At 35.8% G+C, this 23,933-nt stretch overlaps 1 pseudogene; it reads left to right on the top strand.

Moving 5' to 3' along the window:
- The window catches only part of LOC142506110 (potassium transporter 7-like), a 100,136-nt pseudogene that overhangs the window by 20,855 nt on the left and 55,348 nt on the right, over positions 1-23,933 (top strand).

Genomic DNA, 23,933 nt, shown 5'->3' with positions numbered 1-23,933 from the left:
CAGATTTCGTGAGTCTATCTACGATTACCCAGATGCTGTCATGACTTTGTCTAGACTTTGGTAACCCGACAACAAAGTCCATGGAGATATGTTACCATTTCCATTCTGGAATTTCTAGAGGTTGCAGAAGTTCTACAGGTCTTTGGTGCTCTGCCTTGACTTGCTGGCACACGTAACACTTGGAAACAAACGTTGCCACGTCTTTCTTCATTCCACTCCACCAAAAATTTTTCTTCAAATCTCTGTACATCTTGGTACTCCCAGGATGGACTGAAAATTTCGACTTATGTGCCTCAGACATTACTTCTTGTCGAAGGTTATCAATGTCTGGTACGCACAATCGTCCTTTCATCCACAAGATTCCTTTGTTATCCGTCTCGAAATCTGGTGATTTCCCTTCTTTAACTTGCTCTTTTAGTTTCAACAAAGCGGAATCTCTATCCTAACTTATCTTGATTGTCTCTCGAAGACATGGTTGTGCTGAAAGTGATGTCAGGATCACCTTACTCTTATTCTTTCGATTTAAAGCCTCTGCTACCTTGTTGGCTTTGCCTGGATGGTAGCTTATTGTCAAGTCGTAATCCTTCATGAGTTCGATCCATCGTCTTTGTCTCATATTTAGTTCTTTTTGTGTGAACAAATATTTGAGACTTTGGTGATCGGTGAAAATCTCACATTTGACTCCATAAAGATAATGTCTCCAAATCTTTAGTGCGAATACCACTGCAGCTAGTTCGAGGTCATGCGTTGGGTAATTTTGTTCATACGGCTTCAACTGCCTTGATGCGTATGCAATCACCCTTCCCTCTTGCATAGTACATATCCTAAACCTTCTTTAGATGCATCACTGTAGATGGTGAAGTCTTTGCCTTCAGTTGGCAATACCAACACTGGCGTGGATGTAAGCTTCTTCTTCAAAGTCTCGAAGCTTTGCTCACATTTTTCACTCCATTGAAATTTAGAGTTCTTCTGTGTGAGCTTGGTGAGGGGTATGGCTATTGAAGAGAATCCTTCAACAAATTTTCGATAATATCCTGCTAGTCCCAAAAAGCTTCGAATTTCTGTCACATTCTTTGGTCTAGGCCAATCTGAGATTGCCTCTACTTTCTTAGGGTCTACAGATAATCATGCTGCTGATATTATGTGTCCCAAGAATGTGATGCTCTCTAGCCAAAATTCACATTTCTTGAACTTGGCGTACAGTTCCTTTTCTCTCAGCGTCTGGAGGGTGATACGAATATGTTCTTTGTGGTCTTCCTCACTTGGCGAATATACCAGAATATCGTCGATGAATACCACAACAAACTTGTCAAGAAATGGTTTGAACACCCTGTTCATGAGATCCATGAATACTGCTGGAGCGTTTGTTAACCCGAACGGCATTACCATGAACTCATAGTGTCCATATCTTGTTTTGAAAGCTGTCTTCGGGATATCGTCTGTTTTGACCTTGAGTTGGTGGTAGCCTGACCTTAAGTCGAGCTTGGAAAAGACCGTAGCTCCCTTGAGTTGGTCAAACAAGTCGTCTATTCTTGGAAGCGGATACTTGTTTTTGATAGTGATCTTATTCAGCTCTCTGTAATCGATACACATTCTCATGCTTCTGTCCTTCTTCTTTACAAATAGGACAGGAGCTCCCCACGGAGATACGCTTGGTCGGATTTGCTTCTTATCCAACAATTCTTGAAGTTGCTCTTTGAGTTCTTTCAACTCTGCCGGAGCCATTCGGTATGGTGCTTTTGAGATTGGTGTAGCATTGGGCACTAAATTAATCTCAAATTCCACTTCGCGGTCGGGAAGTTTGCCAGGGAGTTCTTCAGGAAATACATCCGGAAACTCTTGTACTACCGGAATCTCTTCTAGCGTAAGTGTGGTTTCTTTCTTTACCTCGCTTCACATAGCTAGGTAAACTTCTTCTCCACTTTTCATGGCTTTCCAAGTTTGAGAAGCAGAAAGAAGAGTCTTTCGTTCTTTTGTCTTGCCATGAAATAAAAGTTTCTCTTGGCGTGGAGCTTGGATAGTTACCGTCTTTCCATGACAGTCTACTAAAGCATGATTCTTGGCTAACCAATCCATTCCAAGAATCACATCAAATTCCACCATGTTTAGTTGAATTAAGTCTGCCTTGAAACTCTGATTATCTATGAGAACACCAATATCCCGATATAGAGTGCGAGTTTCTAAAATTCGATTTGCAGGAGTTGCTACTCTATATGGTTCTTCTACGTTATCAGGCTTAGCTTCTAACTTCTTGGCAAATCTCTTAGACATGAATGAATGCGTAGCACCACAATCAAATAACACATAAGCAGGTATATTATTGATTAGAATGGTACCAGCTACGACATCACTTGAGTTGTCAGCCTCTTCTTGAGTGATAGCATAAACTCGAGCATTTGGCTTGTTCTTCTTAGGCTTGTTTGGAGTTGTTCCTCCTGCTGGTCCATTCCTTGGATCTGGAAGAGGACATTGAGCAATGCGATGGTCCATCTTTCCACAACGGAAACAAGCTCCAGAATTCCTACGACATTCACCAGTGTGAGCGAATCCACAAGTTTGGCACTTGACTCCCTCTTTGCTTGATTGAAAAGACTTGGTTCCTTTGGATGGAGCACTGGTAGATTGGTTGCTTGAAAACCTAGGCCTCTTGAATTGCTGGCCCGATTGGTACTGGCTTGACTGAGGACGTTTGAGTTTGTTCTCGCCTTCACGCCTCTTGATGTCATTCTCAGCTCTGATGGCGGCTCCCATCAATTCATCAAAACTATTGGGCTCGATAACGGCAAGGGCGGATTGAATACGACTGTTCAATCCCTTCTTGAAGCGATGCATCTTCAAGGCCTCGTCTCCTATGATGGTTGGGGAGTAAGTTCCCAATGAATGGAACTTGGATGAATACTCCACCACTGTCATGTTTGGTTCTTGAACCAAGCTTTCAAATTCTGACAACTTCTGCACTCGAACTGCTGTCGGAAAGTACTGCTACAGGAATGCCTCTCGGAACCTTTGCCAGGTGATAGGTTCCGCTCTTACCATAGCTGGTGAGACTCCTTCCCACCATTTGGCTGCTTTATCCACAAGAAAAGGTGTAATCACATCTACCTTGACCCCTTGTGGAACCTCAAGTAGTCGAAGATGATTCTCTACCTCTTTCATCCAATTTTGTCCAACCTCAGGATCGGAGCTTCCATCGAAGTTAGGGACTCTTGCTCTTCGGAGAGCCTCATAGTGTTGCTTAGTCCCATTCTGAGCTAGAGGTGGTGGTGGCTGATTAGCATTAGGGTTCATAAACCCTTGTAGAGTGGTTGCCACAATTGTGGCTATAGCCATCAAATCATCCTGACTGAGGCCAACTGCTGGTGGTGGTTGTGGTGGTTGTTGCTGTGTATCTTCATCATTGCGGTTGTTGTTGCGGTTGCCGTAACGAGAATTGCGATTGTTTCTAACTGGTCGACCGTCCATTTCCTACAATTATGAAAGTTCTAAGGTTGATGACAGAATAGAGACTAAACAAAGGAAGCACGATGATAGAGTAATTGCTCAAAATTTAAATATGAAACCAATGGATAAAATAAATTTTATTGATTTTCACAAAAGTGCAATTACAACTGAACTTCGAAAATTAGAACAGAAATGCAAATGGAATAAGTGTCATTACAAAGAAAACTACTACTAATGTTCTAATCTATCACTTCTCCTAATCCCAAATCCATAGGATCCTCCACGACTTCTTCATCTTCTTCGGGATCCTCCTCAGGTTCGTCTTCATGGTTGGCTATCACTGTTTCAAGATGTTCAATATGACCATGCAGAACTGCATTCTGGTCGCTAAGAACTTCGACAGTGTCCTGCAGCTCTTGAATCTGAGCATCAGTATGTTCTCTATACTGATTATGCTGGTGTACGAGTTGGTGATTTTGATCCTTAAGTATTTAGATCTTCTCAACCAAGGTATCACGTAACTCGATGAACTCGGCAACAGTCTCTTGAGAGGTCTCAAACTCTTCTTGAGTCTTCCTATTCCTCTCTTCTTCTTCATGCAGATAGTGAGCATATCATTGAACATCACGCCTCAAATGTTCTGCTCGACGCTCTAACTCATCTTTGTCCAGCTCTAGGCAGTAGTTATGCTCCTTGAGTTTTTCTAGCTTTCTTTCTAAGCTCTTAATGTAGCTACTCTGGTCAGCCATATCCTACATCCAAAACATGAGAGTGAAGGTTCAGAAATGATCTCAAAAATACAGGTCAAGTTATAGACGAATACTGGAATGAACAAAATAAGTACTGTCTATACATTTAATAGCTCAAAATTTTTCGGTCTCAGAATTCCGTGAAAAATTTACTACAAATCCTTCACATCAAGAACATGAATGGTACCAAGTTTGGTGTAAAAATACTAAGCCGTTTGGAAATTAAAATTCCTCAAAGTTTCAAAAATCTGGAAAATTTTACGGAAATGATGATATCCCTATCTAAACGAATGATTTTGGGGTTCGTCGTTCTTATTGGGTTCTCCTCGTCGAGATCTTTCCAACGCTTAATTTTAATAGTAAAAATTCCTCCTGGATCAAAAGTTATGGCCGTTTGAAGTTTGCGCGAAAAACACCTCAACTTCCATGCCATTTGCAAGGTCTACTGCATGCGCTTGCTGGAATACACTATCTACTGCAATTTTGATGCTTCTGCAATCAGTTTGCTGCTTTTCCAGCATTGTCTGCTGCTTTCCAGCACTGTTAGAACCAGTCTGCTGCTTTCCGAGTCTACTGACCCCGTCTTCTGCATTCAGACCTACTGGTTTCCATCTACTGGTTCTGGTTTCGGGCTACTAGTTTGATCCTACTATTTTTCGTCTACTGGTTTGGTCTACTGATTTTTTTTTTCTACTCATTTCAGTAGTCTATTACAGTAGCATATTTCCAGTAGTCCAGTAGCTTAATTTCAGTAGTCTATTATATTAACTTTCAAAACTTATTTTCAGAAGTCTATCAGAACTTATTATTTCTAGTTCCTCCTCCCCGGATTATGAAACCTGGTTTGCTCTGATACCACTTCAATGTCACGCCCCGGGACGGGGATTGGTTGACATCGGCGTTGCTCTCAAATTTACATTCGAAAACAACAAGCCTCAGAAGTATAGAATTCAGAAACAAGTCTTTTATTCGTAATACTGAATATTCAATGTCTGATACAACTTAATTAATAATGTTTTACAGCGGAAATGTAAAACCAGAAATACAATGTCTGAACAGATGCAGGGGAAAATAAAATATAAATCTGAACTGAGAACAACGATCTTCATCACCAGCCCCAAAATTGAATCTGCTCTTCCTCTTCTAACTTTTCTTCCTCGTTCTTATCTGAGATGGTTTTGGTGGGTGAGTGATATGATTGTCACTCAGTAAGCAGGGGCGGAAATAACTCTCAGTTTTCGAAATCGTTTTCAACAGAAACAATAATACAATAATATACAGAAAACTCGTATTTTCAGAACAGAAATCAGAATTCAGAAATCACAGGTTTCAGAACAGAAATTAAAATTAGTAAGCACTGAGCACGTTAGTGAATTTCATGGCTAAACTGATATCAGTCCCCTATATGTTCTCTCCTCTAAGGGGTGAGGCCAGAATCAGAATCAGAATTCAGAAATGTTCAGAATATATATTCCTACCATTAGTTCACTAGGGAGTTTCAGTGCTTCAAAATCATATATCAGAAATCAAACATACAGAACTGAACTTTAAAACAGATTTCAAGATATTTATATATAAGCCCACTTACAGTAATTTGCTAGAATTTCGGTTGAAGTCTACTGGAATTCTGGTTGCTCTTTCTACTGGATTCTACTGCTCGTAAATAAGTACTCCTTTAGCTCTAAAATTCAAGTGATAGTCTCAAGATTTGTGTAACCCAATTCAGAGGTTTGAGAGTGTTATTTATAGGCCAAATTCTGACTGTTAGCCTCCCAATTAATGACCATAATCTGCCATTAATAGCCTTTATTCAATGTTAATGCTTCACTTACAAGTCTAAGCTGAATCAGTAACTGTCTGCTGCTTTCTCCCTCTTCTGCTGCTGGATTCTGTCTGCTGGAAAATACATGTCTGCTGGAAAAATACCAGCTTCTGAAATATGAGTTGCTGCTGGAATTTTGATAGCTGCTGAAACATTTCTAGCTGCTGGAAATTCAGGTTCTCACAATTTGGACTCTACTAGGCCCACTAGTGTTAAATTAATTCAACACTTGAATTAATTTAATTTTGTCCATAATAATGTTTATGAAAATTACAATTTTTAAATACATTATTTGTTTGGCCAACTTTTAATTTAGGAACACTTCACAAATTAAAAGTTACATTTCCCTCATAGAAGTCATACTTCTATTTTTCCTTACACTTATAAACTCCTTTATAAGCCGTTCAACACATTGAACTATTTTACTTCTCAACGGGATCTAGAAAGCTAGTACTTGTGTGGCCCTCAAAGGTGGTTCATTGATACAACTAGCCGTGGGTTCACACCTCCATGTGATTCGGACTAAACATGTCCTTATATGAGCATACCCCAATTGCTCCATTCTTACTTATCAACTCCTTGATAACAAGAACGTCAGAACTCAAATCTAATAGTACCCAACCAATCATGTTAAACGCCTAGCAGCATCGCTTACATGATTCCCTAGGTATCAAATGATAGTACCTGCAAGAACCATTCAATTATGGTTCGCATACAGTACGGTCCCTTCAACTCATATATCCCGACCGATTCGACAACCATTGGTATATCGAGAGTTGTCAATGAATCGATACTATGTGTCATGTCGTAGTTGCATCGATGGTGTAATCTATGAAACCCATTTCATAATTACCACCATACTCTGATCAGAGATTTCATACTACATACACATGAGATCACATAGGATATCCATACCCGAAGATAAGCGGTGAATCCCCGACTACAATGCATCGACTCCTATATGTTTCGACAAAACACCCAACCTTGCCACCTGATGACCCCATGAGAGTCAGTAAACAAGTCAAAGTGTAATGCTAGCACATAGAGTCTCAATGTTGTCCCGGGTCATAAGGACTAATGATGTACAACCATAAACTTGGACGTTTCCACTCGATAAGTGAGAACCACTTAGAAAGTCCTTTATGAAGGGTTGTTCAGTGCACTCTACAAGGAGCACCTATCTGTATGTTCGGACATCACAATGTCCCTTACCAATGAAACATGGTACTCACATCGCAGATACTAGTCTCGAACTCGAGCGGCCTATATCCTTCTTAGCGGCGGCTGAGTCGACTAGGAACTGTTTAGAATATACAGTATTCCAAGTATTCCAAATATGAGTTTCATGATACTCATCATATGAGCATCTCATATTCTTTCTACTATTTGTATATTCAAGGACTTTATCTATGCAACTAGCATGGGTATATAGATAAAGAAGTGCCAAAACAATAATTTCAAATATTATTAAAATAAAGATTGTTTATACATCTATATATATATAAAAGCAGAGTTTTTGCCAAAAATAGTAATTTTCCGCCAAAATGTCATTTCTAAAAAAGAAAATATTTATCATGAATATTATATCAATTCATTTAATTCAATTTTGAATTTAATTAATTTTTATATTAATTAAAATGTAATTTATTTATTATATGTTTTTTTATTTTTTCACTCAAATTAAAACTAAACTATATTGAAAACATAAACTATATTAAAAATTTTGCATTGGTTAAATCAATCAGTTTAATTAAAAATGTGTAAATAAATTTAAAATACAAATGATTGCAATGTTCAGTATCACTCATTAGATAAATCATTCAAAAATAAAATTATCTATTTTAAGTAATTTAATGCCCAAATTACTTACTAAAAAGAAATACAATATTTAATTAGTTTATTTAATTTTTCTAAAAATAAAATTGGTTGAGTGTTAAAATTTATCACTACAACAAGGTTTTCCAATGAACATTAATTTACCATTTAATAATCATAAATTTTTGATGTCAAATACATATTATTTCGAAATTACCTTAATTTGAAAGAATTAATGTGTTGTAGTTTTTTTTCAAAACCATATGTATATTGTATATATTGAATTGTTTTTTAAAAAATTCAAATAAGAGAGCACAAAAAAATTAAAAGATAGATTCAAAAGAGTTTCAAATGGACATTAAATTACTCTCAATAAACATGTATATTACCCTCAATAATCAGAAATGTTTGACACCCAATGCATGCATTTCGAGATTTTCATAATTTGAAAGAGGTAATGTAACGTCCTAAAAATTTGAAGGTCCGCGTGAGCCACATGCATGCAAGTTATTAAATTTCTTTCGTATTTTATTAAATTATTTTAAAGCATTAAATGCATCTTTATTCCATGAAATTGTGTAATTCATGATTTATTTAAAGTTCATGCAATCTAGGGTCTTATTTTAAATTATGTGTATAATTATTTTGTGCATTTTATGTATAATTCATTCATGAAATTTTAAAAGTTCATGCATTAGGGTTTATAGGTGCATTTCACGTTCGATCGAGGATCAGAGTCCGGAGATTTCTCAGGAAAATTATTTTATTACACGATTTGTTTTATATATTAATTTTAAAACATTTTAAGTGTATTTTTCAAAAATGGGATTTTATTTGGGTATTTTTAACTGCAGTGTTTTAGTTTTTACAGTACGCAAAATTTATCGAATCAGGGGGACTTTTTAATAGTTCGGTTAATATTTTCAAAATCTTTTCAACACGAAATATTTTTCAAGAGTGCGTTGGGATTTAATGGGCCTACTTTTAGGCTTGTTGAGCTTAAATATCGGTTTTAAATCTTTAAAATAATATTAGGGCCCATTAATAGGTTAATTAGTCATTTAATTGTTATATAATGCACCCTTAATCCTAAACCTAGCCACTTTGCACCTCTCAGCAGCCGACACCCCCACTCAAAATTTCCTCCCCTTCGGTTTCAGAGAAAGCACCAGCTGAAGGCCACGTTTTTGGCTTCTTGTTGCAAAGAAAAAAATCTCCGGCTCCCTCGAGTCATTCTTGTTCTTCCACGCATCATAAGGCACGCATGTATCATTTATTTCTGCTTCATACACGCCATATATTCGCTGTAAATTTCAGTATTTTATGAAAAGCTTATGATCTATGTCATGCTAATATCTTTGAAGGAACTTTACATGAAAACTTGCATGTTTCATTTTCTTTCTCACGTTTTCTTTCTTTCTACTGATTTCCTGGTGCGAGGGGCCGCGGTTCTTGAGTATCTAGAGGTTGCTGGTGGTGTCAAGTCGCTGGCATGGGGTTTAGAAATCGGCTGGACGTGTACGAGTGGAGAGCCGAGAGTTTGGAGCAAGAGGGGCGATCGGGTCCTACGTTTAGTGTGCAGCCGTTTTATTTTCTTTGAGTTTGGTTTAGTTTAGATGAGTCACTAAGATTCTAATAGTGTGTCTTGAGGGCTGGACAGGTGGTGCTGTAGGGGAGGACCGATGTGTGAGGGGTTGGGCCATGAGTAGGTTGGTGATTGCTCAAAGGAAGGGTGGCCGAGAAAACCATTTAATACAGCAGGTTTAGCCGTGGGTTAAGGGGCTGATTTTGGGGAGATTAGGGGCTGTTAGAGTGTGTTTTAAGGATGGGTTAAGTTTGGGAAAATTTGGTTTAGTTTCGGTTCAATTCGGGTTAAAACCGGGACCCCAGTCCAAGTTTTGAAACGAATCGGTTAAGTTGTATTATGAGCTCGAGTTTACGTCTAGGAATACTTTTAATTATGTTTTGGGATATTTTAAGGAGTTCCGTAAGCTTCGGGTCAATTTTAGAGGTCCAGGGATGAAACGATAATTTTTGGGTTGACAGGGGCAAAATGGTCATTTTGCATCCGTGGTGAGGTTTTGGTCCTGGCAGCGCCCTGAGCACAAATTATGATATTTTTAAATGTTCATGCATCACGTTTATGATTTTTACGAAATTATGATAAATTCGGTGCATGCTTGGTTTAAAAGAAAAATTATGTATATGCATACTTTTATTAAGTGATGAATATGATGACACGTTTTGAAGGAAGTGATTTAGTTGTGACTAACACGTTGACACGATGATATGATTGGAGATATCGTGAGGGAAAAGGCCCCAGAGGGAGCCCGTTTACGGGAGAAAGCCCCAGAGGGAGCCCGACGATCGTATTTCCATTGACATGATATGATGACATGATAGGCTCGGGCTCAGTTGACGGGTGTCAGTGTCGCTGATGTCCCCCGCCGCCGAGTACCGCGGTTACACGTAGATGGATCCATCGACTGACATGATGACATGATGATACGAAAGTCACAGCTAATGAACGGAATTCAAATTAAGATTTTAACACGTATATGCTGATACGATGATACATGCTATTACCATGTTTTGACAGGTCACAGTTACGCATATGATATGATAACATGATGAGACATGTTTTGACACGTTACGATTTTACACGACACGCTTATGGTCATGTTTTTAAGCTCATGAAACGTATTTTGATTATGCTATTTTTCACTGCTGTGTGCTACGTATATGTACTTGTTATTACTGGTACAGGTGTGTTGAGTCATTAGACTCACTAGGCGTGTGTGATGCAGGTGAGCATTTTGGTTAGGAGACAGGAGGTGCTGAACTCTGAGTAGGCAAACCTGGTGCAGTGACACGACCCGAGGACCACATGTTTTCCGCTTTATGATTTATGAGATATGAGATGATATGAACATTTTATACGTTAATGATTTTAAGAATTTTTATACGTTTACGTTTATGTTGATTTTGGATGACGTTAGTATTTTTTTAAACTGCGTCATTCTTGTTGGTAAATAAATACGATTATTTTAAATGCAATTTTATAATTGCAAGCAAAAAAAAAATATTTCCGCACTTTTAAAACGAGTAGACGTTTCAGGTAATGTATGATATAATTCTGTCAAAAGCATCCAATATATAATTTTTGTCCATTGATATGTCATATTTGAATTTAAAATTATAAATAATGTAATATTGCATATTATATTAGAAACCAATTTTATTCTATTTATCTTACTAAATTTATCTACTCCAAAATTGAATTCTGAAATAACTCATCTTTTCAGCACCATATATGAGTAGGCTCCTTCCAAGATGTAATGTTCGTTTAAATTTAGATTTGTTCGTTGTTTTGAACTACCTACATATGGAAACAACGAGAACAACAAGACACTTTGAAAACTGTCTTTCATGATCGAGAAGTAAAAAATATTATTCATCTATTTCTACTAAATTTTAATTATTACGTATTACTAATATGATAATTTTCTTCTATATTACAAAGTTCACGGATACATAATTTTCTTCTATGTTATTGACTTTGTTTTGGAATATACATAATAAATGTTAATTAAATAACTTTTCTGATTTATACATAATTTACTTATGATCAAATGTTTCATTTTTTTTCGGAATAATAGGCTGTTGTGTATATTATGAAGATATTTTGTAAATAAAATCACAACTCATTTGGATAAAGATATTGATGAAACAATTATTGTTATAATTCAAATGTGTCAAACACGTGTCATGTCACAAAATTGTTTGTGAATGTGAATTTAGACAAAATTACTGAATTTTTAAAAAAGCATTTCTCATTAATTTTATTGAATGTGATTTAAAAATATTTTTTTTATCACATGTTAAAAAATAATAATTTATAGCTTCTCGAAAATTAAAGAATTAAATATGTATTAAGGTTGGTGAACGACATCAATATACTAAACACGATAAGCATCATGTCATTGCCTTAGGCTAACACAATCTAAAATTTTGAGATATGATAGTTATTATTAGCCAAAAAATTTAATCGACATGTGTTGTATTTAAGAAAGTTTTTTTTAAAATTAGCGAAAAAATAGTTTTTATTTTTATTTTTTTAATTATATTATTTTTTTCAATTTAAATATCTATTCAATTTCACTAATTTTTAATAATATCATCCCGTGCATCGCACGGGTTAAATACTAGTAGAGTTTAACCATGAACCATCGGCCAACACTTGGCTCGACGGGCACCTACTCTAACAGTATCTATATTTACTCATGCTTATGTTATCACGTTACGATTCAGTTTACGATATTTTTACGTTGCATGCGATCTTATTACGTATTTATTTGTTATTCACGATATATGCATGCTGGCTCTTTAGAATCACTAGACTTGATTGATGTAAGTACTGACGATGCAGAGGCTGAGGGCGGGGACCAGTGAGTTAGCTCGGATAGGCGGTAGTACGAACCCGAAAACCTCACGTTTAGTTATTCAGTTTTATGTTCAAACTCTTGTTATACCTTTTATTCATTTTTAAGTTATTGTTTAAAACATTATTCAGTTTCCGCTGCTATGTTTATGTTAAACCGTTGGGTTATTTTACGAAAGTTTTTATACGTTGCAAGTTTATTTATTTAAAGAGAAAATTTTTAATATTTCCACAAAATTATGAATACGAAATAGGGGCCCCCACAGCATGTATGTCGTGGAGGTATCAGGTCAAATGCCCATCCACTGAGCACATGTCAGAATCAAACGAATCGCTATCAAACCAATGCTCGAGCTGGTACACCGGCCTCAATCAGGGATACTCGTATGATAACGTCGAAAAAGTGCTCTCAAATCCCAAATCTCAATCAATCATCGGGGCCACTAATGACTATGATTTAAAGGTCACATAATACCAAACATAGCATCGTGTTCACAAACCCCAGAATCAAATCCATTTATAATCGGTATCCAAGGATCATAACGTGTATGTCATGTATGTCACATCAACTCAACAATAAGACATATAGACATATATTTTCAATCAAATCAATCAAACATATATCATATGATACAAATACTTATCGTATGTTACTTGGTCGCAACATAACTCAATTCTTCGTTTCCGTCGATGTATCCTGAAGATATCAGTATAAAAATCTATCTACATCAATAACATATTCATTTCAATCAATAAAATCATTCAAAATCAACTATAAAAGTTTCAAATATTAAATGTCACGGCCTAGCCCACTTGTGATATTGTCCGCTTTGGCCCGAGGTCTCACGGCTTTAAAAGCGTCACAAGGGGTTACTACACGCTCATTTAAATGCCCAAAATCTCTTTGTTTAGCGATGTGAGATTTCGCCTAAGGGCCTTCTCACCACCCTTTCGAGACTCAGCATCCTCGCTGAGGTTTGCCCCACCATCCCAAACCCACGCGGAGTCGCTCTGATACCAAATGTCATATCCCAGTCCACTTTTGATATTGTCCGCTTTGGTCCGAGGCCTCGGCTTTAAAATGCGTCACAAGAGGTTGCTACACGCTCATTTAAAAACCCAGCATCTCTCCCGTTGTTTAGCGATGTGGGATTTCGCCTAAGGGACTTCTCGCCCCCCTTTCGGGACTCAGGTTTTGAGTGAAGGATTGATGAATGATAATTAGGCAATATAATTTTTGGACTGGTGGAAAATTCCTTTGAGCTAGAAGGTTAGAAATCCTGCAATCCGAGACAGCTGCCTTTGATTTTAGTATGATCTTGTTCTTTTATTTTGCATGTCCTACTAATGTAAAACACTCTGGTCTATGTGGCTAATACTTTGGTGTTTTAGCTATTTCTAAGTATTGCGAGAACGTTGTATTTCTAGTTTGGTATTTTGATTTTGAGATCATATTCGCAGAATGTCACTTTGGGTAGGAAAATAATACTTGCCTTTCTGACTCTTGGGGTTGTTTTTGGAGATGTCGGGACTAGTCCTTTATACACCTTCAGTGTGATGTTTAGCAAAGGACCTGGCAATGGAAAGGAAGATGTTCTTGGTGCGTTGTCCCTGGTTTTGTACACCATAATTCTGGTTCTTTTGATAATGTATGCCCTTATTGTTCTTTGGGCTAATAATAATGGTGAAGGTATATCACCTTGAGAATGTTCTTTTACACCACTCGCTGACCACGCTTACCATATATTTGTTAATGCATAAGCTATAATGAATTAAATTTATTGATTGACCTATTGATGCAGGTGGTACTTTTGCACTTTACTCATTGATTTGTGGGCATGCTAAAGTTCGTCTTCTACCCAACCAACTTCCATCAGATGCTCGTATATCAATCTTTAGACTTGAGGTGCCATCAACTGAGCTGGATAGGTCACTGAGGATAAAGGAAAGACTTGAAGCCTCTCTGGCATTGAAAAAGCTTATCCTGATCTTGGTTCTTGCTGGTACTTCTATCGTGCAGGCTGATGGTGTTGTTACACCTGCTATGTCAGGTGCTTTTTACCAAATTCTTTTTTACGTTCAATTGTTCCTGGATAACTTAGTGATTTGGTAGTAAAGACAGAAAGAGCTCTTGTGCATTATGCATTTCTTGTGAAGTATCGGTATTTTTTTATGCAAGTTTACGAAAATCTGTTCAGTGATATCTGCTGTTGATGGCTTAAAGATTGGAGTGTGGTACCAAGCAAGGTGATTGATATTCGTCTGCTACTTAAAATTTCCAAAATACATAAATGTATAAATCATTATACTATCCCTTTTTTCTTCAGATGCTTGAAAGCTATTTGATATCAGTAAACATCATTTCCAATTGTTGTTGCTTTGTTCAGTAAAAGATTAATCTAGTTGTATTGGAATGCTGCTACAGCAACAATTTGAGCCTCACAATGGTATTGATTTTTTATTGAGTTGAGTCAACGAAACAATTATATTATACATTGTGGTTTGGCTTTAGATATCACCCTTGACTGCTGATTATCAATGTTATAAATGGCAGATCGCCTCGATCGCCCGCCTACACATGAGACGGCTGTTTTAGGCGATCCAAGCTATACGATAGTGGGCAGGCGGTCGAGAGTTGTGGGCAGGCGGTCGAGGTGTGTGGAGGCTGCGAGCAGGCGGCCCAGTCGGCGAGCAGGCAGTACGGGCGAGGCATTCAACATTAAGTTGTAGTCAAAAAATTTTAAAACCTAATCAAAGTCAACTAATTTTAAAACTCAAAATCATAGTTATTTAAATCACTCTCGACTTTATTTTTTTTTTTTCAAGTTTTAGTTCTCACTATGAAACATTAAGCCCACCAAACAAACTGTTTGCCACTGCTGTCGCAAGCAGCAAGAAGCTTTAGGATGTATATTTATTATTTAACATATTTTTTTATAATATTTCAGATTTTGTGATTTCAAAATCAAATTTTTGCTTTTTTTCCTATTATTATTGATCTATTGTTGAAGAATAAAGGCGGAAAAGAATAAACAACCGGATTTCTTGGGAATATGGGGTGATGTATAATAAAGAAAAAATAAATTGGATCACATGCAAGTTGTGTAAGAGGCTTATTAAAAGAGGAGTTTATAGGATAAAACATCATATTGCAGGTATTGTAGAACAAGTTGAAGCATGTCCTAAAGTATCTGATGAGGAGTTTATATATTTATTTGCACATTATCTGGATGATATTATATCGTATGAATCTTCTTTATGTTTAAATATTATTTAATTATACATCTTACATAAAAAATGATGATTATTTATGATTATATTACATGATTATATATGATTATTTATAAAAGAATTACTTAAAAGATTCAACCACCTAGGCAATAGGCAGTCACCGACCGCCCCGCCACTGCCTCCTGCCATTTACAACATTGCAGATTATAAGTGAAGGATCTATGTATCTAGATTCCACGTAATGTATTGAGTACTGACTATTTTTGAAAGATTCAAGGAGATGCCAGCTTAGAAAATTTATTATCGGTGGTGGCACTACAACAATAAATGACTATTATGACACTTTTTTGTAGACACTTTTAATTAGATATTGTTACAAATACTTAATAATGACACTTATAAAAAATTAATAATGTGTAAAATAAAAAAACATATTAGATTAGTTATCATGACATTTTTAATTGATGGCATCTTTTATATTGAGGGAAACAATTACTTTTCCCACATCGTAAAAAATTATTAAAAAAGTAAAAAATTTCACTGTAAATAAGTGTGAGAATATTTGGGTTAGATAAATATTGGAGGAGGGAAAATAATTGTCTCCCTCCATATAAAAAATAACATCAATTAAAAATATCAGGATAACTAATCTAATATGTTTTTTTATTCTCACATTTATTTTATCTAATTTTCCCTCCTCCTATATTTATCCAACCCAAATATTCCCACATTTGTTATTTTCACTATAAATAACATACACGATATTTTTAGTTGTCATTATAAATGATTTTAACTGACATATAAATTTGTCATTATGACTATAATAATAAGGCATCTATAAATGTATTTAAAGATGAGTTTTCCTGACATTTTAAATTGTCATTATATGAATAATTAGTAACACGTATGAAGTTGTCATTAACATCTTATAATGACATTAAAAAATGTCAGTAAGTTTAAGACAACATTGGAATAGATGACATTTGTTGGAGGTGCCACTAAAACTTAAATGTCACTAAATATTGAATATGATGACATTTATGAATGTCACTATAAACATTTATTCTTGTAGTGTGGTATCATTTGCATGCTCTCCACAATTCAATTGAGATACGTGTAATATGCTATACTAAATCACAGGATCTCCATTCTTTTACTCATAATTGATCTGATCATACTCTTGCAAGACCGACCTTTTCTCATCTCTGCATATTAATGGAATATGTTAGGTCTTATGTACAAAAGCCAATGACACTACTTTCTGAATGCTTTCTTTAGGTATAGAATTAGCTTCCTAAATGAAGTAGAATTTGTTCATATATTTTGCATCATTGGTTGTCTAATGACCACGCATTTAGTTGACTGATGTACTCTAGCTGATTATTGAAATGTTTTTTTTTCCTGGATTACAGAACACGTGGTGATGATCCCAGTTTCATTTCTTATAATTTATTCAGTGTCCAGAGATATGGAACAAGTAAAGTGGGAATTGTAATAGGTCCTGCCTTGTTTTTATGATTTTGTTCTCTTGGTGTCATTGACATATGTAGGACCGACCGCTTGCCGTTTTACCAAAAATTATAGCTGGTGGTAATGGTGCAACTCAAATCTTTTAAACCGCACAACACCTCAAGCACAACGGTTCGATCGCTCTACCAAACAGGAACAATTATTGCACCCAAAAATCTTACACTCCTTGCAATCAATGGGAATCGGACCCGTGACCTTGGCACTGATACCAATTGTAGGACCGAGCGTTTGCTGTTTTATCAAAATCTATAGCTGGTGGTAATGGTGTAACTCAAATCTTTTAAACCGCACAGCACCTCAAGCACCAGGGTTCGATCGCTCAACAAAACAGGGACAATTATTGCACCAACAGCATATACAACATCATCAAGTATGATTCTCAAGTTTTTCGGGCATTTAATCCAATTCATATATATATTATTTCTTCGAGTGGAACTCAACAAACGCCTGGTATTCCTTAGGGGGCTGTCTTCTTTGTGCAACAGGTAAATTTTGAAGAATGACTCTGTTTAATTTTCATGTTTCAGGGAACTTTGTAATTGTCTGAAGTCAGGCTTGCTTTAAAATGTTATGTAGTCTGAAATTTAGTTTTCCAACAACTCTTCTGCGTCAATCTTTGTTTGGCCTTTATCCTCGTTTATAATTTGTGTTCACAATATGGGTGAACCGTTAAATTCTTCTTGATCTTTTTACCAATACACTACAATCATATACATTTGAATGCCGAAGGTTGTTTGACAAAATTGACAGGTGATGGAATATATATAGACTTCAGGATGACCTTGAAGGGCTTCAAACCAAATAAAAATTTCAATTTTGTGGGGAAAGAGAAATATACTCTTTATTTCGCCATTTTATTTTGATACAGAGGAATATGCATGCATGTATACAGTCCTAGAATGTATGCTTGGAAAATATAGTATGTATTCTTGGAAAGGTTACAATATAATAACTATGTAAGAAAAACGTGACACATATTAAAACAAGTAGCGTGTACAAATTGAAATTGACGACGGCCAAGAAAATTTAGATGCGTACATGATTCTTCTTTTTACTCTCGGCTCCCGATTTTTCTTGTTGATGGTATGAGATGCCTATAAAAAGAAACGATTGAGGTCCGTAAGCACACACCTCATAAGAAAAACATACACCATCTACAGAGTGTGTTGAGTGCTTAGAAGATATCAACCGAAAGGAAATCAGAAAACTTACAAATTTCTCGATGACCGGAGGTAACGCTCGATCTGCTTCCGCATATTATTTATCATGTTTATATATACGTAGAAACATAATTTTTTGAGAAAAAATTCTGATATTTGGTATCAGAGCCGTGATACCTCTGCCTTAAAAAATAAATGTTCTTCATTTTTCTGAAATTCATATATAATGAACTCTTCAGAAATTTGATTCTCAAATTTTGATACGAGATGAGTAAATTTTTTTTTTGAAAATGGAGATGAGGCCATGAAGATCGTGACTAGTTTTTTCAGAAAGATGAGAGATTGAAGACGATGAAATATACTAATGAGATGCTATCATATTTCAAACAATTAATATATATTTAATCATTCACGTGAATGTAATGATTGCATGCAAATTTTATATTATAATAATATATTATAATAGATATTATAATTAATATATATATGAGTGTCGGCTAGTAATAAATATATATGTATGTGTGTCGGCAAGTAATTGATATATATATATATCAATGTGTGCAACTTGATATATTATAATCATATATATTGCATTTTTAAAATTAAAATTGTGTTATTAATCAGATTATGGGTATCAATTTGATTAGTAATTAAATTCAAAATTTGGAATTTTGGCTCTTCCAAAATCAAATTTTTTTTATTTTGGGAATAATTTTCAAATTAATAAATTTTGACTTGGAATTATATTTTAAAATTTTCTGTAATTTCTAATACATGTTTAGAAATTATTTTTACATGTTAGATACAATGTCAAATATTACGGATAAGTGTTTGATGTGTAGATGCAAATTTAATATTATGTTTGCATTTATTCTTGAAATTTAAAATGCAAATAATATTAAAAAAAATAATTGGTAAATCAATATTCACATTATGTTCATATTAAATTATATTAAGTTGTTTATAATTTGAAATGAACATATCAAGTAAGATGTGAATATAATATTATAAAATAAAATATTTCAGATATTCACAAATGAACAAATAATCCTCACTTTATCACTACTCTGATAAAAGAGAAAAACTGATGAGGAGTCCACATTTTCACGTAAATGTGATCCTCACTTTATCACTACTCTGATTAAAGAGAAAAACTTATGGAAAACGTATTTTTTCATATTAAGTAAAAATGTGAATATAAAGTTATTTAATGAAAAATTTTGGCTTATAGAGACTCACATACATGTGGATAATTAAGTTGAATAATAATTATAAGGTGATGTAAGAAAACATGATCTGAGGGAGTTCTTCATAGATCAGTTTAAACTGCCTCGACTTGCCACTGGTCTCCCTGAGGAATGTTGCTATGACTAGGAGTTAGGTATTTAAAGGGTCTTAGCACTACCTATCTTTCCTGAGAGCACTCTTGGAAAATGTTGATTATGTTACTAAATAATTATTATATGAAGTATTAAAATAAAGCCAAAATTTTGTCCGGTGAACCGCATAATTTAAAATAATTGAGGAATAGCCACAGCATCCTTAATTATGAAAAATTATGCATTAAGTGGATTTGGATCACATAATGGACATCAATTGTAATTAATTATATAAACATAAAAAATTTTACCCCATAGGGATTTTTATTATATTTATATAACTAATAAGGTTAAAATATCAAATTATATTTTTCTTAATTTACCCACAGGAGTTAAGGAAAATATATTTTGATAGTTTTTTCATAAAGTGAAAGGATCGGTTAGAAGGTGATAAGTGTTTAGAAGAGGTGTGTTGAATAAACACTCACGGATTATATATATTTTTCAAAGATTGGGTTCAGTTTAGTGACAAACTGACACTCGGTATCTCGCCAGTCGATAACAATCAGTTTAACTGAGAAAACAGTTGCGGAAGTAAATTGACTGAGAGATAGAATAACTGACTGAAAATAGTAACTGAAATAAAAATGCACACGGTTTGTTTCTGGATGTTAGGAGAATAGAATAACTCCTATATCACCCCTTCTATCACGAAGATAGAATTTTCACTTAAAGACTTTGATCGAATACAAGAGTTGTACTGACCCACTTCAGTTTGGAGTTAACACTGCCAAAACTGAAACTCTTAGTTTACAAAAACTTTACAGTGCGTGACTGAATTTAACACGACTGAATAAATCTAACAAAGATTTCAAAGTGCTAACAAGCTCGTAAATATAGCCTTGATTGCTATTGATATATTTGATAAGAGTGAGCTTTTGATATTTGAATACGAGTAGTGATTTTAGCAGCGTAACAGCAAGCTTGAATAGAATAGTTGTTCGTGTTATATTTCGACTGCTCTTCTCACCTATTTATAGGCTTCTCTTCCAACGATAACATTAAATAATATTTGAATCTTTATATCCGTTGATTGCCACGTCAATATTCCTCTGACAACCGTACTGCAATCTCTGAAATGCGGCGTTCCACTAAGTAACAGTCTGTTGTGTACTACTGTCGGTTGAATGTCCTTTCTTGATAACTGATGACGTGTTCAGCTGAAGAATCAGTTGCTGATTAATAGCTGGTAAGGTTTACAACTGCTGTTAGTTGACTGCTCGTTCAGTTGCATAAATCAGTTGCGGCTTCACGCGTTCAGTTATTATAATCAGTTGATTCGAGCTTTTGTCCTTCAGTTTGTCAAACGCCGAAACTTAGTTTTCAACAATTTCCCCTTTTTAGGTGTTTGACAAAACTAAGCAAATAATAACTGAACAACTTAACTAATTGTAGATAAGATAAGAATTCGATTAACTGAAATTCTTCTTAGAGAATAATAATCTTCAAACAATAAAAACTGCTACTCGAAACAGTTAACTTCTGACTGCTCTTCAACGAGATTCTGATTGCTTTTGGTGTTGATCTAGCTGAGCTTTAATCTCTTCCCCCTTTTTGTCAAATACATCCATCTTATTTGATAACCTCCGAACATCAACTGATAAGAGGCAGACAGTAGTGGACACGTATAAGATTGAATTAAGCACCGTGGTTTGCATCAAATCTATTTTCCTTGAGACAGACGTCTCCAAAAAATCAACTCGTTTGCTGATTGAGTATTGAGTTAGGGAGAGACTCTCAACTAAGCTTCTGTTCTTTCTAAGTTCCTCTATTGTAAGAGAGATAGAGGTCACAGCAACTTGAATTTTCTTCAGCCTCTCTGAATTGAATTCAACTGAAGAGTCTAGTTTTAGAGAATGAGCAAGTTGAGTGTTTTGAATTTTCTTGATATCATCCATCATCTATGACATGTTATTCTGGATGTCCTGAATCTCTTCAAGTACTAAATCTATGTCTGAGGTTGGACGAGGAGATACAGGTTCAGTCATCCTTGGTTCCTGTTCCCTGGTAGTTTGATCAAAGACCACCATTGCAGAACCCGTAAATCAGTCTATGTTTAAGCCATGCATAATTCTAGATTTTTAAATTTAATTGACTTCATTGCATGATTATTTTAAATGCATTTATTTGAAGTTAATTATTCATTATTTCAGTTCAGTAGTTTGATTTTTAGCATTTCAGTTATTTCAGTGAGGCCGGACTGGAGTTGGAGTTTTGAGATAGAATTTAAGATTCGAGAAATATTTCCAGAAGTTAATTTAGCTAGCAACTAAGTTCATTTAAGTTAGAAAGGGAGGTTTGAGGATTTAATTTAATTATTTGAGGTGATTAAGAAATGAACTCATTTAAGTTACTTAATTAAGGGTTATATTCAATAAATTATTTGAGGGATTAGTGAGGCTTTTAAGAGTTATTAATTATCAACTAGATAGCAATATTTCCCCTTCATTTTATTTGTAGATTTTCGGCCACACCCCTAGAAGAACAAACTAGGACTTGCCAACTCACCTTTGACCCATTCTTGGTTGATTAGAATGCTAATTCTTTTAGCTATTTTTCCACCTTAATTAATTAATACTAGACCACTATCCTAACCCTTGATTGGCATGATAAAATCGGCCACTATACTCTAGAATCACCCAAGAGATCATTTGATAGCAATTCAAATTCAAAATTCAAATGCATGAGGACTTGGTCTTGATATGATCCTTATATCTTGCACCATCCTCCTCACCCCTCATAACCACTCCATCACACTCCCTCCCCACCGAAATCAGACCCCTTTTCAGTAGAAAAAACGTGAGTAATAGCTAGGGAGAAAGGGAGAAAAAAATCGAGGACCAGAAAGAACAAGAGAAGCGCTCCATCTCCTCCGTGCCACGTCGTCGTCGTTTCGTTCGATTTCTTTCGAAACGAAACCAGGCATGTCTAGATTCTTTCTAAACCTCAATCAAGTCATATTATCATTTATTTTACAGTACATGATCATGTTTATTCAAGCAAAAATCGAGATCCATGTCAAAACTTTTGAAAACAACACATGCAGAATTTTTGATATTTCTTGGCAAGCTTCACGTTTTTCTTGGTTTGTGAGTTTCAGGTGATTGGTTCGACTCCAGGCTCCCAAGGCGACTACTAGACACGTAATAGGATGCATTAGGACCATGTTGGCCCATTCATTCAGCCCCCATGCTTGCTGGAAAACCGAAATGACATCAAGTTTCCCATAGGCGCAGATTGGTGTTCGAAATTTCAGTTTTTGTTTCAAGGGGTTGGATCTGATCTTGGCTGCCCTAAGGGCTCTTAGCCATGGTTGGATCACTTCCCTTGCATGTCTAAGACGTGACTAAGTCACCCTTTTGGTGGCTTGGTCCATGGTGCATCGGTTTTAATCAAATCAACAAGAACAGCCCCTTTCCCCATTCGGCTTCTTCATTGGTTCAGCATATGGTTTCGGTTTTTGTTGCTTGGTATGGATCTTGGTTGGCCTATGGACCATAGCCACGGTTCATACCATGCTCTTGGATGTCTAGATCGTGCCATGGTCAATCAAATGGCCACTGGAATGACGCAAGACATCGATCTAAGCAAAACACTACACACGCATGCACGTTGGTTCTCGGTTGGAGTTTCGGTTGAGTTTTGGTGTGATGCGGGTTGTGGCTGGACTAGGGCCCTTAGCCATGGTTCAAATCACTCCTTGGGATGTTGGTAAGAGTCTCTGGTCGGTGGTTCACGCCCCAATGGCCGGTAGTCTCGAAAACAACACAAGTTACACGATTGTACAGTTGCTGGAAAATTACAGCAAGTTTCTGTGTCGGTTCGGTGGCTCGTTCGAGTTCTTGGTTGGCTTTTAGCCCATGGCCTTGGACTGGACAGTGCCTCATTGAGTAGGAAGGTCATGGTTTTGACCGTTCGTCATTTGGATCATTTTTGAGGTCGTACGAGAATTTACGGTGCGATGTGCCAAATTGACTCTCGAAAGAGCGTTTCGTGTTTTGGCCTCCATTCCACCTAGATTTCGACCCTATCATTTTAGGAGCATTATTTTATGATTTTTCAACGTATTTTAATCATGACTATACGTCGGTTTAGTGTCGATTCAGGTTGGCTCGGAGTCATGATTAAATGCGAAGTCATTAGGCATCATAGTCGCATCTTTTGAACGTAAATTGCGTAGTTGGTCATATTTAAGCTATTGCATATTTTTCATAGCACAGTTAGGTTGCAGCGAGCCTAGGGATGATCCGATCCAATCCAATCCAATTGGTAAAATTACAGGAAATTTCATTATGCCAGTTAATTATTTTACGTGCATTAAATAGAAAATGATTATTTTTGAGATTTATGCGATATGGCTTGTGG

This window comes from Primulina tabacum, chromosome 1 (genome assembly GCF_025594145.1).
Source record: "Primulina tabacum isolate GXHZ01 chromosome 1, ASM2559414v2, whole genome shotgun sequence".
Taxonomy (NCBI): Eukaryota; Viridiplantae; Streptophyta; class Magnoliopsida; order Lamiales; family Gesneriaceae; genus Primulina; species Primulina tabacum.
This window is presented reverse-complemented; position numbering and strand designations above follow the sequence as displayed.